General features: G+C 47.4%; 1 protein-coding gene across 1 annotated transcript in view; it reads right to left on the reverse strand.

The window, feature by feature from the left end:
• LOC149359337 (3-dehydrosphinganine reductase-like) overlaps positions 1-4,989 on the reverse strand; it is a 58,092-nt gene extending 53,103 nt beyond the window's left edge. The window contains exon 1 of the mRNA XM_089571598.1: positions 4,922-4,989. The gene's annotated coding sequence lies outside the window, so the exon portion shown is untranslated. The remainder of the gene's footprint in view (positions 1-4,921) is intronic.
• Positions 4,990-17,376: the final 12,387 nt, after the last annotated feature.

The following is a 17,376-nucleotide window of genomic DNA, read 5'->3' on the forward strand; positions in this document are numbered from 1 at the left end:
GCTCGTGTCAGCTAAGGGGGGCCCTAGCTATGAACCTGGAGGATTTTAACTTTCTAGGGCATGATGATCTTGTTTCTACAAGGATTGAAAAACTTTAATCTTGTTTTTCTCAAAACTTTATTTCTTGCACTTTCGTGTTGCGCAAACAGTGATAACTTCGAAATGAATAATTATTTTTCAATGAAACTTTGCACGCTGTTTCCTTTGTTATTAGCCTGTGCAATGAACTATAGATAAATGAAGTCGAATCGTGAGTTTTGATATAATCATGTTTTATGCCAAGGAATGCAGGCAAAAATGACACATTTTTTTGTTTTCTTTGGAATTTTTGCTATAACGTTTTTCCCAATAATCGGATGGCAAAGATCCTAGTTGGTTGCACAGTATAGTTAGTTGGCTTAGTCTGTGCCATAAAGTTTACAATTCCTGCTCTCCAATCGCTAGTTATGAATATTTGCATAACAGCCAAGTTTGGGCATTTTTTTTTGTGAATAATAAATGCGAGCATGGCTTTTTCACTCCTTCTTGCTTTCGAATATCATATAAAACGGTGCTTTATAAGGCAAATGTGAAATAAAAGTTTAATAGTCAAAATTTAAAAAATTTTTGAAAAAGGTGGTGACATACCTTAAGGAGCTTGCGGGGATTCGGTGGCTACAGCTGGAAAAATTGGAGGGACATGACAGTGGCCTTTGCCCTGCAGTAAGCGTAGTCAGGCTGCCAATGATGATGATAATGAGTTTATTTCATGTCAGAGAGTGGACCAAAGTAGTAGTAGTAGTAGTTGTTTTAATAAACAAAGTATAAGGAAGGAAAATATCTTTGCTAGCCCGGGCATCTGCCATTGCTACGGGAAGCTCCTGAGCTGGGGCAGCGGAAATAATGAAAGGAGAGCAGGCAGAAATGAAATGAAAGAGGTGGGGGGACAGTTAGAAAGGGTAGGGGGGAGAGGTACACCATACAAGAAATCTATTTACATAAGACAGCACCCGCCGCGGTAGCTTAGTGGTGACGGCGCTCGGCTACTGGCCCGAAAGACGCGGGTTCGATCCCGGCCGCAGCGGCCGAATTTTGATGAAGCCGAAATTCTAGAGGCCCGTGTACTGTGCGATGTCAGTGCACGTTAACGAACCCCAGGTGGTCGAAGTTTCCGGAGCCCTTCACTACGGCGTCCCTCATAGCCTTAGTTGCTTTGCGACGTTAAACCGCAATAAACCAAACGAAACATATTGACATATTAACATATATACAGGTCGGACGCGCGTGATGATCTAATTTGAGTAGAGTACAAACACACGCGCACGACACAATGCACAGTATAGCTGCAGTGGGGCGTCCAGCTTATCGTCGTCCAAGTTAGCATAAGTGGACCAAAACACTGGAGAATTTGGATCGCGCAAAGCGTTTCCCTCTTCTGTAGCTGCCACTGAACTTCCGCAGTTCACATTAGCAAGGCATGAAGGGCGCTTGCGCCGGCATTGATTTTTTATTATTTCTTTTTATTTTTCCACAAACGCATGTGATATCATGGATGCATGTCCGCAGAGTGTAGTATTTTATCAATTAACCCACAACGCCAGACTTGCGTTCCGAAAGGGGGGGGGGGCTAGAAAATTAAAACACAACTGGATTTAGATAAACCCAACAAACAAATCAGGATGGCATTTAAAATGACAGTTACTTCAGTTTATTGTAAGAAGCAACAAAATCTGAATACAACTAAGATAAAGCAAAACATTCGTTAAAATTGGCTGTAGTTTAGCTCTGGTTAAACCTGGAGGATTGCGAACGCAACATCTGCGCATAGCCATATAGTGTTGCGTGAGCTACATTGCCCGCAGTCTCGCCGTTTCGCGTGCTCTTGCACGACCATACTGCGCATGCGCGAGAAGCAAGTGACGTCACTACTCACAGCTGGCGTTCCGGCGGCCCCCGGCACGCTAGCTGTGCGCCGCTCCTGCGCATCGGAGAGTAGAGAGAGAGAGGCGATGGAAAGCGTGCGGCAGCGGCGGCGGCCCCGGCACGCTAGCTATGCGCCGCTCCTGCGCCTGCACAAGTGGCGAGCGCGGCGGCGGCGCGCCAGCTATGCGCCATGTGACGTCACTGTTCCTCGTGCATGCGCAGTATGCCCTTCCTCGGCTCCGCGAAATGGCTCGGCGACTAGCGTAGTGTTGCTTTCAGAACAAAATTGTGTACACTACCTGCTGGGCCGCCATTTTCATTCTTCGATGATTTTTGGGCGTTCAGATATCCCGAATACGCCTGTTCTCTATTTGATTTACCTCTAATGAGTGACCTCTTCTGCCTGGTATGGAGTCATATTGAAATGAATACTGCTTACAATCAATACAAAAGGCCTGCAAGAAAGATAGTAAATTGTGTACATTTGCGAAGTTCGCAGAAAGGGGACTCTAGATCTTCTAACAGAAAAAGGACATTGGCAACAACGCACGAGCTGCTGCATTTGACATCAAAAGGAGACACTTACACGTTTCATTGTCGTCGATCAAAACAAGCAGTACAGGCAAGCTTCACGCGCAAACATGCATTTTAAGTGTGCCATCCTCTTTTATCCCCTTTCTAGTCATAAGACACTCAGCTCAATTCCACTGACTCTTGCACGTCTGTCACTGGCGGTGTTGTGGCCGCTGGCTGTGTGTGTGAGAGAGAAAAGCTTTATTGCACCGTGTGAGTACCGCTGTGTGAAATCAAGCCTTCCCGGCAGCCTTTCTTCGTACAGCCAGAGCCGTTCGAAAATGTGCATCGATTAATATTTCTGTGTGAGCTAGCCATTTATCATGGAAAATGGCAGAGCAAAGACAAGGAGGACGGCATCGAAGAAATAAAAACCGAAGTAAGAACGCTTGTCCTGTGATTTATGTGGTCTACTGCTTTTGCCAAAGAATCAACCTTGCTGGCTGCACAAATAGGCTTACGCACGAGAAAAGAACCTGGACATAGCAGTTTAAGGAACTTCGTCTTGTTTTGTGCCGGAGTATCTACCTCGCTATGTTCCTGACGTAATACCGATGCACGAGGCATTCTACAAGGTGCTTTTTAGAACTCACCCTCAGACATGCCGTCACAGCTCCGGCCGTGTAGCAACCCGCGAAAGCGTTCGTAGTTTCTTGGAAGAGACTGCATACGCATGAAAAGTGCCACCATGCCATACAATCAAATGTTTTCTACGCCCGGTCATTTATTTTTTATTTATTTGAAAATACTGTTGGCCGTGGGGCCGTTACAGTGGTGGGGCGTGACACTTGAAAAGCAAAATGGTTTTGTCGATTATAGAAAAATACAAAGTGAATCTTCATCTATACAATCATTTCTTACCGCGTAATGTTTCACTTTTTATACAGAAGCAGTGTTAGTAAATATTCACTTGAAAAACAGTTATTTCACACAGAAAAGGAAAAATAACAAAAAAAATTCTACAATCCCGGCCTGCACCTTAGGCGAGTTGATTAGGCGTATAACATAAAAAAAAAACTTTTTAGTGCGAAATGGATATAGATTTTTCGAAAGTTGTTAATGTACTGGACTGTAAGAGAGATGCTGGTAAATTATTCCATTCTGTTATCGTCCTCGGAAAATAAGAATTAGCGTACACATTATTGCGTGGGTTCGGGGTTTGGTAACAGTACTCATTGCTTGCTCTGAGATGTGTAAGTTGTTTTCGGACCAAGTAATGGGAGCTATTGATATTGAAGGAATTTCTTGAGAGCTGAAATAAAAATTTTAGTCTGGTTACTCGGCGACGTTCGGCTAGAGGTGGCAAATTGAGAAGACACAACATCTCTGTTACAGAATCAGTACGCGCATATCTGGACATTATGAATCGAGCTGCTCTTCTTTGCACACTTTCATTTTTTTTTTAAGCCACTTTCTACAGGATCCCATATAATGCAGTCATATTCTAATGTTGGTCGTACATAAGTTAAATAGCCAGCTAGCTTGGCAGACTGTGAGGCCAGTTTCAATCTTCGGCGCAAAAACCAGAGTTTCTTTTCAGCGGCTGAACAGATTTTTAGTACATGGTTTTTCCAGCTTAGATCTCTAGAAATGAGGACTCCCAGGTATTTAAGTGTTTCCACTGTGGTAAGTGCGGTAGATCCTAGCATATAACAGTAGTCATGGGCATGTTTGGTCCTGTTCGTGACGCGCAAAACTACTGTTTTCTCTTCATTGATATTCATTTTCCAGCATTGGCACCATTTTTCGACACCTACGAGAGCATCATGAAGCGCTTTTTGATTATCTGTATTATTTATACCACCGTAGAGCAGGCAGTCGTCAGCGAAAAGTCTCACTGTAACATCTTTATCAATATGGGAAGCAATGTCATGCGCCACGGCGCGGCCGTTCAATGCTCTCTGCAGACTTCTTCGCATCTCACCCACGAGGAGTGTTCGCATCAAAAAATCACTTTCGCTGGACGCCTATCGGGGCGTGTTTTATAGATCTAGCCCTACTGAAAAAAGTTTTATGAGGCAATAAACTCATACAGTTTATCATACAAATGTCATAGACTTATCATACAAATCACATAAAATTATCATTCAAATGTCATTCATTTCTGTGAAATCATACAGTCATCATAGAGATATCATAGAATATCATACAATCTATGCAATTCGTATGATACTCTATGATATCTCAATGATGACTGTATGATTTCGCAGAAATGAATGACATTTGAATGATAATTTTATGTGATTTGTATGAGAACTCTATGACATTTGTATGATAAACTGTATGAGTTTATTGCCTCATAAAACTTTTTTCAGTATCTAGAAGCAAGTAAAAGAATTGGCTACACTATGCTACAGCACAGTTGAACAATAAGCGTTAACCCACGGCTGGGTGGCGGCGAGTGCTTCGAGCTCTCTAGCCCCAGCACGGCCGTTCTAGTACGAACCTTGTCCGTGACTGCAGTTCAGGATGTGGATGGTTCGCTCTCTACACCTTGTTCCCGGAGACGCTCCTCTCGGTTAGAAGAACTTTTTGCTGGGCTAGATGTAAGAAAAGAACTGTAGCACAACCAAGACGTACGCAAGAGAGGACAACACAGGACTAGCGCTAAACTTCACCTAACTTTAATCACAAACAGAGCAGCAACTATAAGGAAAAACCAGGACACGTGCAGAGAGATATTAGTTCCCACATAACACTATCTACATAACCGTTCAAGATACGCCGTTTCCGATTTGAAGAGGCTCACCGACGTATCGCTAACACAAAATATATACACCTCTCTTTTTTATATGAAATGCTTCCAATAGTTCCTTTGCACTTGTATCTTTGCTTTTACCTAAAATCTTTATCTCGTGAAACCGTGGTTGACACTTTTTTGGAGTACTTGCATCTAGCCCGTCGCAAATGTTCTGCTGCTCGAGGGCATTCATAACACTCAGCACAGTGCTGAGAATGGTGTGCACCACTTACGTCTCTTACTGACCGGTTGTGCTCACCTGACCTTTCATTGATGCACCGCCCTGTTTGGACCGCATAGGCCGTGGCTGCGCTACAGTTCTTTTCTTGCTCCTCTCACTGCTGCGAGGTCTTTGTCGCTCGCCGCTCCTTGGTCTGGCTGCGCCGTCGACTGACCTCTCGCTCAGTTGAGTTTGTCGACGGTGCGCCTTGCGAGCGCCACAAGCGCCTTCCCTATCACCCGTATTACAACGGCAAGGCGGCTGCTGCGCCATCGACGCTCGCTGGTTCTTTGGTTTGTCATCTTGTTTCTCCACCCGCCCGTGGAGGGAATCTTGGCTGAGCTCCCTCACGCCGAGCACTCTGCATCCAAGCTGCAGCTGCTCGGAGGCAGAGAGAAGCAGAATCGATTAGACCGGCTCACATTGCCAGTGGCCTTCGCAGATCCGATAACGAGCGGAGGGCGGCATCGCTGCTCACGCTTTGAAGTTTTTAGTTATCCTAGCGGCTTGCGATTCAGGTATTTATATTTCGCTCTCCTCAACCGCATCACTCCATTTTCTAACTCGTACCGTTTTGTTGTTGTTGTTGTCCTCTAGATAATGGCGCGTACCCGCTGCGGGGGATTGGCCAAGACACAGGCGGCAACTGATAGGTGCACAAAATGTTAAACAAGAAAATAATGGTGGGGAAAAATAAAATAATTGTGATAATAATATCAATTAGGAAATAAATGAAAGGTTCTCAGATGTGTAATTGAAATAGGCTAAACAAATGCTGTGAGATCGGTGACTGAAATAGAGAACGGGGCTAAATATTCCACGTTTCAGAAAGCTTTCGTTCCAGAGAAATATTGATCATGAGAAAGAGCAGAGCTTAAGACGGCAGCCGTTTAGTGTCTGTAAGGAAGTTTTGCATGGCGGAGAGCACACCCCAGTTGCTGTGCCCAAGGGAGGAAGCGCCAAGAGACAGAGCAATCCCGGCTGACAGACTTAGACCAAGCTGTCGTAACGGAAGCTCCAGCAGGCGGCTCCGTAAATTTGAGAAACGGCGGCAGGTCAACAAGAAATGATCTATCGTTTCGGGTTCTCCGCAGAACGGGCACAATGGGGAGACCGCCAGACCAGATCTATAAAGGTAGAAGTTTAAGTGAGGCACGCGACAACGTAGACGCGTGAAGGAAACCTCAAGCTTGCGTGATCGCCATCCTTTACTGCACCACGGGTAAAGGAGATGCCGGAATTCGGGAGAGGAGGTCAGAGCTGATGCTGCAAATTCTTTCAAGAGCAGATACCTGCGAAACCTGGCCGCCGTAATATATGCGCTGGGTGGAAGCACAGATACGACTCGGCCTTGAAGAGATGCCTTCGCCAGGGTATCGGCAACCTCATTCAAATGGATTCCTCTGTGCCCAGGCACCCAGACCAACCGTAATGAACACACGTGGGGTGGAACCAAGCATTTGAGTAACCGAAGTGCCTGAGATGTTGTAGGCGCGGTGAGAGAGGAACACAACGATAATGAATCTGTCATAATTATGACAGAAGACAAGGAGCTGTTTAATTTGCGCAACGCTAAGACTACTGCTAGAAATTCGGCCAAATAAATAGGGGTGTAATCGGGAAGGCGGAGAGAGAATGACCAGTCAAGGGAGATGGAGAAAATGCCAACACCAGCCTTTTCTTCACACTGTGAGGCGTCTGTCGCTATGAGCACATGAGATTTAAAGCACAGCAGGTAATCCAGCAATAAACCACTGAGCAAATGAAAAGGCATTAACTTTGCATGTTTTGGAAAGATGTCATCGAAGACAATCTGAATAGATGAAGAGTTGGCGCATACCGGACGGATGTCCGAAATGCGGACGTTTACGGGGTCAAGGAGGGATTGCACAAAACATATCTGAGGGGTACGGAAACGAGACCAGGATTCGTTGAAAAATAGCCGAGGCTGACGAAGGAAGATCAAATTGGAGGCATAAAGCGAAGAATCGCACATTCTTACGAACGTCTGCACCGTTAAGAGCCGAAATATAGAAGTCAATGATGGAATACGCGCTTCCAGGTACAAAACGGAATTCGTCACAAATTTTGGAAGGCCCAAACAAAGGCGCAACGCCTCCCGCTCCAAGAGAATCAAGGGGCGAAGTTTATACGCTGGCGCACCAGAGAATAAAACACAGCCGAACTCTAAGACTGGACGGACGTACATTCTATAAATCATAAGAAGTGAGTGCCTTCTCAGGACAGAACGAACACTGCTCAGCCTGCGCAGCATACCGACTGCTCGGACTCCTTTCGCAGTGATCTGCTCGATATGGGCACCCCAGGAAAAAGAAGGATCATTAATTACTCCGAGGTATTTGACACTTTGCACTTGAGGAATTACATGGCTCCTGTAAACAATAGAGATATTAACTGGGCGAGAGAGCGGAAAAACCATTAAAGCACATTTATTGACATTAAGGGACAGATTAATGTCTCTTAACCATTGGTCTAGGACATTCAGGCAGGACTGTAAAGACTGGTACAAAGAGGAAATGTCGTTCTCTGAAGCAAAAAAGGCGATGTCATCAGCATACACATAGGTGGACACCTGAGGACTGCAGGGAATACTGCTGTGTAAGATGTTGAAAAGTACAGCGGAGAGGACCGCCCCTTGGGGCACTTCCTCTCGCTTGTCGAAATTTGCCTGATGAAACACCGTTCTGGAAGCAGTAAAATTCCCTGTCAGCAAGGAATTCAGCACCCAAGCCACAAAGTATCTCGGAAGTCCTACTGCCTGTAGTCTTTGCAAGAGCGTCCTGTGCTCAACGCTGTCATAAGCTTTAGATATATCTAAAGTAACAAGCGCTGCGTATTGGTTTCGGCGACGAGCTAACTGTATGCGGCTCTCCAGATCGGTATGGGCACACCATATAGAGCATCCTGGTCTGAAACCAATCTGGCAAGGGTTCAACAACCCAGTCTCTGAAATAACAGACATTATTCTGCCATGCAACACCCTCTCAATTAACTTAACGAGATTCGAAGTTATAGAAATTGGCCTTATATTGTCTAACACATAACCATCTCTCTGCTTTTTAAGCAATGGGATAATCTTTGCTAGACGCCACTCATTTTGAACCCATGGCCTTTTAAGAGAGTAATTTATAAGTGCCAGTAAGTCGGTGGGAGATTCCTCGAACAAAATTTTAATCATAGAAGAAGTCACACCATCAGGGCCAGGGGCCGCGGGTGGAAGGCGGGATACAGTGTTCGAGAGCTCAGTGAGGGTGACCTCCTCGAAATCGTCCAAAGTGGCAAGAAATCTCTGAGGAGAAGGAAGAAGAGCCATAAACCGGCGCTCAAGGCCTCTGCCTATCTCTTCCAGGGACTGTGCAAGTTCAGCCGGTGACTGAACTAGGGAGACAGCGTTCATGGTGGGCGAGATTAGTTTCCTGAATTTTAGGTAATTGAATAAAGCGCGCCTATTTCCAGATTTTGAAAGGAATTCGTAGCGTTCAGTATCGTGCAACTCCTTTGCACGAGATACGGTGCGCTTGAACGTAGCTGCAACGAACTTATAATCGATCCAGTTTTTGGGACACTGATTGTGGAGAAGTTTCTTCCAAGCAGCCTTTCAGCGCCTATAATCTCGAGCGCACTCTGCGTTCCACCAAAGGCACGGAGATGTTCCCTTATGTGCCTGAACCAAGAACTCCGATTTTTTACGAGCTCCATCCAAAATTGAACAAATGCGGATGGCATTATCTCCACTGTTGGAATGAGATAATTCCTGATGGTCTGCTTTGAGGGCATTTTTAAAACTTCCGTAATTTATGAATGTGCGCCGTGTGCTGTTAGGAGAGGTCAACCGGCACATAACTTGGAAGCTGATCGGAAGGTGATCACTATTGGAGGCACAGTCAACTGGCGCCCCAGAGGACACAGTTATTCCGGGGGAAGAAAATGACAAGTCTAACGCTGAGCGAGACTGACCACGGACAAATGTGGGGAGACCCGAATTAAAACAGATGAGGTTATTTACACAAGCCCAGTCCCATAAGAGCGTACCGCAGCGATCTGTTCGAAACCCCCACGAAACATGATGCGAGTTGAAGTCTCCAACAATTAAAACCTGTTTCCTGCAACTAGATAAAAACGAGTCAAGAGGCCGAATGTCATGCACACCTGTTGGAAAATATACATTAGCCAGAGTGAGTCGCTGATATCCAGGAATATTGAGATCAAGAGTCTGAATTTCGCACTGCCTGTCCATATAATCAAATGACACAGTTGCCCAGTGGCAAAATTTTGTGGATACGAACAATAGCAACCCACCACCTCTTGAGGGCCGGTCAAGCCTGAAAGAACGATAATTTTGTAAATTGTACCTAGAATCTTTAGCGAGCCACGTTTCCTGAAGAGATTTAATCTGGACTTAATTTACTGATTAAACAAATTAAATCTGTTGAAGAAGAAAGAATAGACCGGCAGTTCCACTGCAACACCTTCAACGACCCTATGTCGCCGAAAGGGCCGCAGCGGAGACCGCCTGATCCAAAATGCTGCCTTTGGGTGTAGATCTAGGTTGATTCTTTTTGTCTTCGACTGAGAGCAAGACCTTGTGCTTTGTTCTTTGTCTTCGTCAAATACAGCCCTCTCGTGATTTCGCCTCGTGCACGCGCGCCAGTGCTCGCGACGAACGACGCGGTGCTCGCGGTGAACCGAACCTCGCTCGACGGCTCGGTCCAGGCGCACTGGCGGCAACTGGCTGGAAGTGACACGTAAGTCGGCGGCAGTGCGCAATGGCTGGCAGTGGCGGCAGCCCGTAGCTTAGATGCCCGTAAGGCTAAAGCTGCAGGCACGCTTTTGCCTCTTTCGTGGTGCAGGACTCGTTCCTCAGCCTTTGGTTTTGGGGTTTACGAGGGGTTTTCAGCAGCCTGAACTGTGCTGCGTCATGTCGTAACGCCAGGGGCTGGGCTCGAGGCTCTGAGGAATATAAGATCTGATGACACGGTCAAGGCAACCGCGTAGGTTATCCGGGAATCTCTTAGAGCGCTACTTCTTCCCGACTTGAGCTGCGTCGGCGTAAGCGGCAGCGCGTACGAGTAGCACAGCAGCGGATGAAAGTACGGCGGTAGCGAAGAGAGGAGGAAAGAGGAGGAGGATCCAGTTACGGCGAGAGCGCTGGTTGAGGCACGCACACGCAGGCCTCCCGGGAAACGAGGTGGTCCACTCCCTCGCCCTAGGATTCCCTTTGCGGGCCGGAGTTGGATGCCGTCCGCCATCCCAGGAGCGTCGGCTTACCTTCAGAGATATCTTTAGCCACTCTCGATATACCCTGCGCGTTTACGCACCGCATTGGTCCCCCCGTAACCCTAACCCAGGCCTCCCATTGGTGCCGACTCCATACCCGTTCTGCTCCCTACCCTATTCTCCCTCATTCCCGCTGTCCCGATCAGTTCCTTTAATCCTGTAACTTCTGCGGGAAACCGGGAGACTTTCTTCACGTCCTCCTAACGTGCATTACGTTCCCACACCTTTCATACCCAACCACGGCGGAATCATACTGAGAGACCCTCCTGGCCAACTACGTTGCTGCTGATCAGCGCCAGCGGAGAGAGGCCGGGGTTTTCCCCTTCTGCATTGTCAATTTTTTCCGAGGCCAAACGCCGCCGGCACCGCTTGGCATTTCATGTTCCTTATGCTATCGCGTATCGTTCAAATACCTCGACAAATGCACTCACATTTCGCAGTAACTTTTATCGCAATCATTCAGCGATTTTCCACTTTTGACTGCAGCTCTTTTCCTTAAATCCGCCCTTGGGGCCTTGTGCATTACATCGCGTGCATTGCATCGTTTCATTATTTTCTCTCCTTATTCCTCACCCTGCAACGTTACATTTCGCAGCGCTCTTGGCACGAAGGAACCCGTGAGCGCGACTCGCAGCAACATGGACAAGCAGCAGGCTTCCACGAGCAGGTCGGAAGGAGTCGTCGAAGAATCGTAAGCGCTCGGGCTACATTTAACCCGTGTTCTCGTTGCTTGCGTGTTGTATGTGCCGATGGAGGCGAAATTCTAGAGGCTCGTGTACTGTGCGATGTCAGTACAAAGAAGTGGCTATGTTGCCAGTAGCTGGCATAATAGCCGAAGAGGATGCCGGCCACGTCGTCTTATTGGATTGCTGGTGTCACGAGACGTGCGCAGCAAAGGTAAGAACATGAACACAGTGCTACGTTCCATCGGTTCTGTGACAGTGGATCAGCACGGCTTTTGGGGACGCAGAAGACAGAAATTCGCAGCCCCTGTCAAGAGGAAATTTTTCGCTAAACCACGCTTAAGCGAGGTAAACCACAACCATTCTTCAGGAAAGGGAAATGCGTACTGCCCCACTTTTTGGCGGATACATCAAGCGCGCCGTGAGGGGAAGGGTGAGAAGAAGGTGAACGAACAAAGGAGATGGTGCCTTCGTTAAGGGCTCCATGCACATTGACGATCTAAAGTGCGCGAGGCGGAAGCCTTTCCACGCAACTTTGGCTGCTACTGTTTATGCATCTGATGACTAAATAGTCATGCCCGGTTAATGACTAACTAATAATGACTGGTTAATGACTAGTTAGTCATGACTAATTAGTCGATGACTGGTTAATGACTAGATAGTCATGACTTGGACTAGTAACGACTAGCTATGACTTTCACTTCAATATGTAACGGACGGACGGACAGTCATGGCCGCGAGTATGAGCTGTTAAAGTCTTTGGCCTTAAGGAACGTAACACTGTATTCGTGCTCCTTACATTTGCTGCGCAACCAGCGAGCCCATAAGACGACGCGGCCGGCATCCTCTTTTTCGGGTATTCTGCCGGCTGCTGGCAACATAGCCACTTCAAGGATATTAATACCATGCGTATCAACTACTGGGCTGGATTGGCACACAGACCGATTCACTGGTCAGGATGTCAATTTCTGATCGCCGATGACAGCCTGCGCAGGATCTTTATAGCGTTAAGGGAATTAATATAAAGGCGATAGCCCGACGTTAATTCGGTTTAAATTAGAGAAATCGGCCGCCAGGGCAATAATTCGAAGTTTCCAAGAACGCTCGGAACGTGTAGATCCAGTTCCAGCGGCAGAAATACGAGTTCAGATTCCTCTTCTGTGCACCTCTAATTTGTACCTATAGTTTAGATCCGTTATATATGTGCCAGTATAGCGACCAATTGCATAAAGTTTGGGGGCCGCGCGTTTGAAGCAGAATGTTTCAAGCGGTGGCAAATGACTTGGCGCGTTCCTGAGGATAATATCAGTAATTGAGATGAAGCTCGAAATATGTGCGGGATTGGCAACTACAACCTTTCCCGCCCCCAAGCTTTTCATTCCGAGGACCTTCAGACGGCCGTTACGGCTGAATCAGTTGTCACAGGGGGCTGCGGATGGTGTCAAATGATTTGTCGTGTTGTGATGCACATGTCTTTGAAATTAATTATCTGATATTACAAGGAAATATACCGGACATAATGAAGGCGGCTGCAAATCGCAATAAAAAATCCATGAGGTAGATGGCATTGCTTGTGTCTTAGAAGAGATGTTTCGGGAAAGGAAACATCCGCGGATGTTTCGTTTTGGTGTTTTTCTGGCTGAGCACACCGATGTAAACACTTGAAGCTCCCGTAACTAACGCTTTTAAGTCGAACACTGAGGCAGTGTCGGCGCAGTATTTTTTCTTCTTTCACTCCCACCTTCCTCCCTTCCTTATGGCGCTGTTGAGGTGCCCACAGAGAAGTGAGATAGGTACTACGTCATTTACTTTTCTTGAAGATGAATTTTCATTTGTGGGCCACTCTTGGGGGGAGGGGGGGGGGTGGGGCGTTTATTGGCACATTTCATCACTTGACTTATCTTCGAAGAAAAGAAAATTGGGGGGGCATGCGTATTAACGCAGTGTGCATCGTGGACTCCGCCAAAGATAAATAGCGAAGAAAAGTCCTCCCTGAGAGATGCGCCCCCCCCCCCCCCCCCCCCCTACCCCTATGGCCGCCAGTGGGCCAATGGTTAAACTAAATTACTTGTTTGAGAGTGGAAAGGGAGGACTGCGCCTCTTTTCCTTAATTCCGCCCGTGATGCCTTGTGCGATAGCGCGTGCATTACACCTTTTCATTATTTTGTCTCCTTATTCCTCACCCTGCAACGTTACGATTCGCAGCGCTCTTGGCTCGAAGGAACCCGTGAGCGCAGCTGGCAACTGCATGGACGAGCAGCAAGCTTCCATGAGCAGCTTGGAAGAATCCTTCGAAGAATCGTAAGCGCTCGGGCTACTTTTAGCCATTGTTCTTGTTGCTTTCGTGTTGTGTGCGCCGATGGAGGCGAAATGCTAGTGGTCCGTGTGCTGTGCGATGTCAGTGCAGTGGCCGTATTTTTATGGAGACAGAGTGCAAAAGTCTTATGTTCTGTGCACGATGTCACTGCATATCAGTTACTGGACCTTAGGTTGTCGATGTTAATGCGGAGTCATACTCTACGGCACGTCCTTCTCTCTTTCCTCGTTTACTACATACCTTCCCCGACGGCGTGGTTGAATGGTCCAGCGAGTAAGCCAGTTGCTGCATCTTTTCTTTCCTTTCCTCACATTTTTTTCCCTGTATTCTACGGCTTCAAATGACCATTTTTGACCTTTACTGCTCCTGACACCACAGTGAATGCATCTATGCACTGAAATCACGGTGACTGAAACCTTTGGGATCGTAGCAGGAACACTGAAATTGGTTTTTGAGGAAAGAAAATGGCTCAGTAAACTGTCTCGCATATCTCGGTGGGCACCTGAACCGCGCCCGTAAGGGAAGGGATAACGGATGGAGTGAAAGAAGAAAGAGAGAAAGAGGTGCTATAATGGAGGGCTGCGGATTAACTTCCACCACCTGGGGATCTTTAACGTGAAATGACATCGCACAGCACACAGGCGCCTTTTCTGTTTCGCCCCCATTCAAATGTTGCCGCCGCAGTCGGGTTCGAACCCGGGCACTCTGGCTCAGTAGCCGAGCGCTTTAACTACTAGCCACCGTGGCAGGTATGGGAGCATTGAAGTCCTTGCATGGTTTCAAGGAGGTCACACAGTTTGGTAAACAGGTTTTTGAGGAAAGGAAATGGCGCAGTATCTGTCTCACATATCTCGGTGAACACCTGAACCATCACACAGGTTGCTATCCCACATATGGAATAGAATATCGTTGGTTATTTCGCTTATATATTGTCCTTGGCGGGAAACAAATTTCTAACACATGCACTCCGGCGAACAGCAAATAAAGTAGGTGGGGTTACGTCCTTCCCACAGTCCTCGTTCTGCTGTGATGAAACCGCCGCTACCGCCTACTGACTCTGCGTTTTGCGCTTGCCATCGCCTGCTTCGAGGCCCTCAGGCTCCGCGTGGGGGAAGGAAAGCTTGGGGCTCGTGGGGGAAGGAAAGCTTAGCAGAGGCTCTCGCCAGGGGGAGTAAAGCGCGAACAACTCCCTTTCAGGCTAATTGGACAAACGTTCTCTGAAGCCGTAACTGGTCCGCCATTCGCTCTGAACGTAACTGAACAAGGAAATGGCACTTGCGTTTATAATAAAGAGCGAGATCTAACCACAAGAAGTTTCTGAAAAAAAAAGTATATCACTTCTTTCTCTTTCTTCTTTCGCTCCCACCTTGCTCCCTTCTCTTACCTCGCGGTTCAGCTGTCCACCGAGATATGTGAGACAGATACTGCGCCGAGCTTCGGCGAGTGCGGCTTCGGCCGCTTATCTGATTTTTTCAGCAGCGTCCGCTCCGGCGGACGCAGTTGTTGCTGCGACGCGCGTCTTTTCTTGCCTTTTTCTCTTTCCTCTGATCTCTTACCTCTCCTCTATCTGCACGTTGGCAGCGGTGGTGGCTTGGCTAGAGCCAGTAGCAGGCCCGTGCAATTTCCTTTTCATCCTTCTCTCAGTCACAACAACAACAACAACATTCCGAAACCAATTTTAAAAGCTATCTCTATCCCTTTTGAATTTCTGACCCGTGCAGCCGTTCTAACCACCGCGCGTCGTTTGCGTGTTTCGCGAACTCCGTCAGTCGCGTTATCCCGGGTGCTGTCGCCTGCTTTGCGGCGCCGGTCAGACACGTTGGCGTCGTCTTCCTTCGTGTGTTAGCGATGCCAGTGCTGCGACAGCTACGGCGGTGGTGTTTGGTTTTGTGCTCGTGACCTTCGAAACTGCGAAGAGTGCAGCGAGAGCCGCATGGGATACGACGAGACACGCTACCTGCGCTCGCTTTCTCGGGAGCCACAGCTCATTTCGCGCCGTGGATCATGAACTGTGATTTAGTCACTGCTATACTTTGAGTCGGAACATCGTGGGAACTATTTCTGCAAGTGCATGCTAACTGAATTCTATTGGTGTGTCATGTTTTAGCATGGACAGTGAAGGCCATTGTTTGGTGTTGGTTTGCTTTCAGGTGTTTACGTAAACATTAAACATTTTTTTTGCAATTATCTACGATTCTAAGGTACATCGTGCACGCATTAAACTGCGTGCACTCACTGTACCCAAAATGATCCCTATATATCGAGTGAGCGCTTTGCGCGGAATGATCACACACGTATAGCGTGAATGATGCACGAAATGATGTACTGAAAATGTGAGCGGCGCCGTTTGGGAGAAGCTTAACACCTCCGGTGCGCCGACACACGTTATTTGTATTTTACAGAATGCTGTAACATAGACGTGTAATGTGTTTTGAGAAACATTTCTTTTAGACTGAAAATAATGGGAAGGGTATGCGCGTCACTAAAACAATAGAAAAGAATTTGTTTTCCGTGCATTGGTTCAGCGCTGCGCTTACCATTGTTGACCAGCAGCGCAACCACTTTTAACATGCCAAAACAGCAAAGAAATGGTGCGCGAAAACACCAAGCGCGCGGCCGTGGCAGAGTAGGTGGACAACGAGTGAGTGAGTGAAAAACATTTATAGCTCCAAAAATCAGATTTTAGCGGTGGGCCGATGTCAACGATACATCGTCCAACCTCCCCTAGCGGGCCCGATTTTGGACTTGTCCACGCGTAAAGTAGACGCCATGCGAACACCCCCCGCGCCCGCGTGTTTCGGTCATCTGTTGTCATGGGGATTAATACGCCGTTATTCGTCCGCCAACCGCTATAAACGCAACTGAAGGAAGAACTGGCGCTAGCGTCTGTAATGCGGGGCCGCTGGACAGCATAGGAAATTTCACCGCCGTGCCCTTACTATCCGAGCTGCACGTCAAAATTCTGCCGGAAGTTACGTGTTTTCGCAAGGACTACTGGGAGTTTTTGGCCCACGGCGCAGCAATAGTCACGTTGGGTGCAGCGGTGTAGTCTGTCGCATTACCTCCTGCGCAAGCGTGCGGAGACGACGCCAACAAACAAGGGAGAGCACTCATGTCTAACTTCAAATAATGTGACCTAATGTCCTTTCCACATTTTTTTTTTTACTTCAAATAATGTGACCTAATGGCCTTTCCACATTTTTTTTTTATTCCTCCATGGCATGCTGCGAGCAATGTCATTTTTAAGAGCCTTATCTCTTACGTTTGTCAAGGACGCGTCAGTCTGCAATGAAGATCAAATTGACCGAAACAGTAACTATGTGAACACATTATGCCACATAGCAACAGGGGTGAGTAGCGCCTCAACTGATACCTGTACTTTCGATCCGTTATATATGTGCCAGTACAGGGGCCATTGAAGTGGGACACCCCCCCCCCCCCGGTACCACCATTTGCATAAAATTTGGGGGTCACACCTGTTTGGCGAAGGATGTTTCAAGAGGTATCAAATGGCTTGTCATGTTCCTAAGGATAATATTGCTATTGAGATGAAGCCCAAAATATGTGTGGGATTCGCAACAACGACCTTTCCGCCCCCCAACCATGCTCCCCCCCTCCCCCTTAAGTCCTCTAGTGGGCCAAT

The sequence above is a fragment of the Amblyomma mixtum genome, chromosome 2, assembly GCF_055824585.1.
Source record: "Amblyomma mixtum isolate Tamu chromosome 2, ASM5582458v1, whole genome shotgun sequence".
Classification (NCBI taxonomy): domain Eukaryota; kingdom Metazoa; phylum Arthropoda; class Arachnida; order Ixodida; family Ixodidae; genus Amblyomma; species Amblyomma mixtum.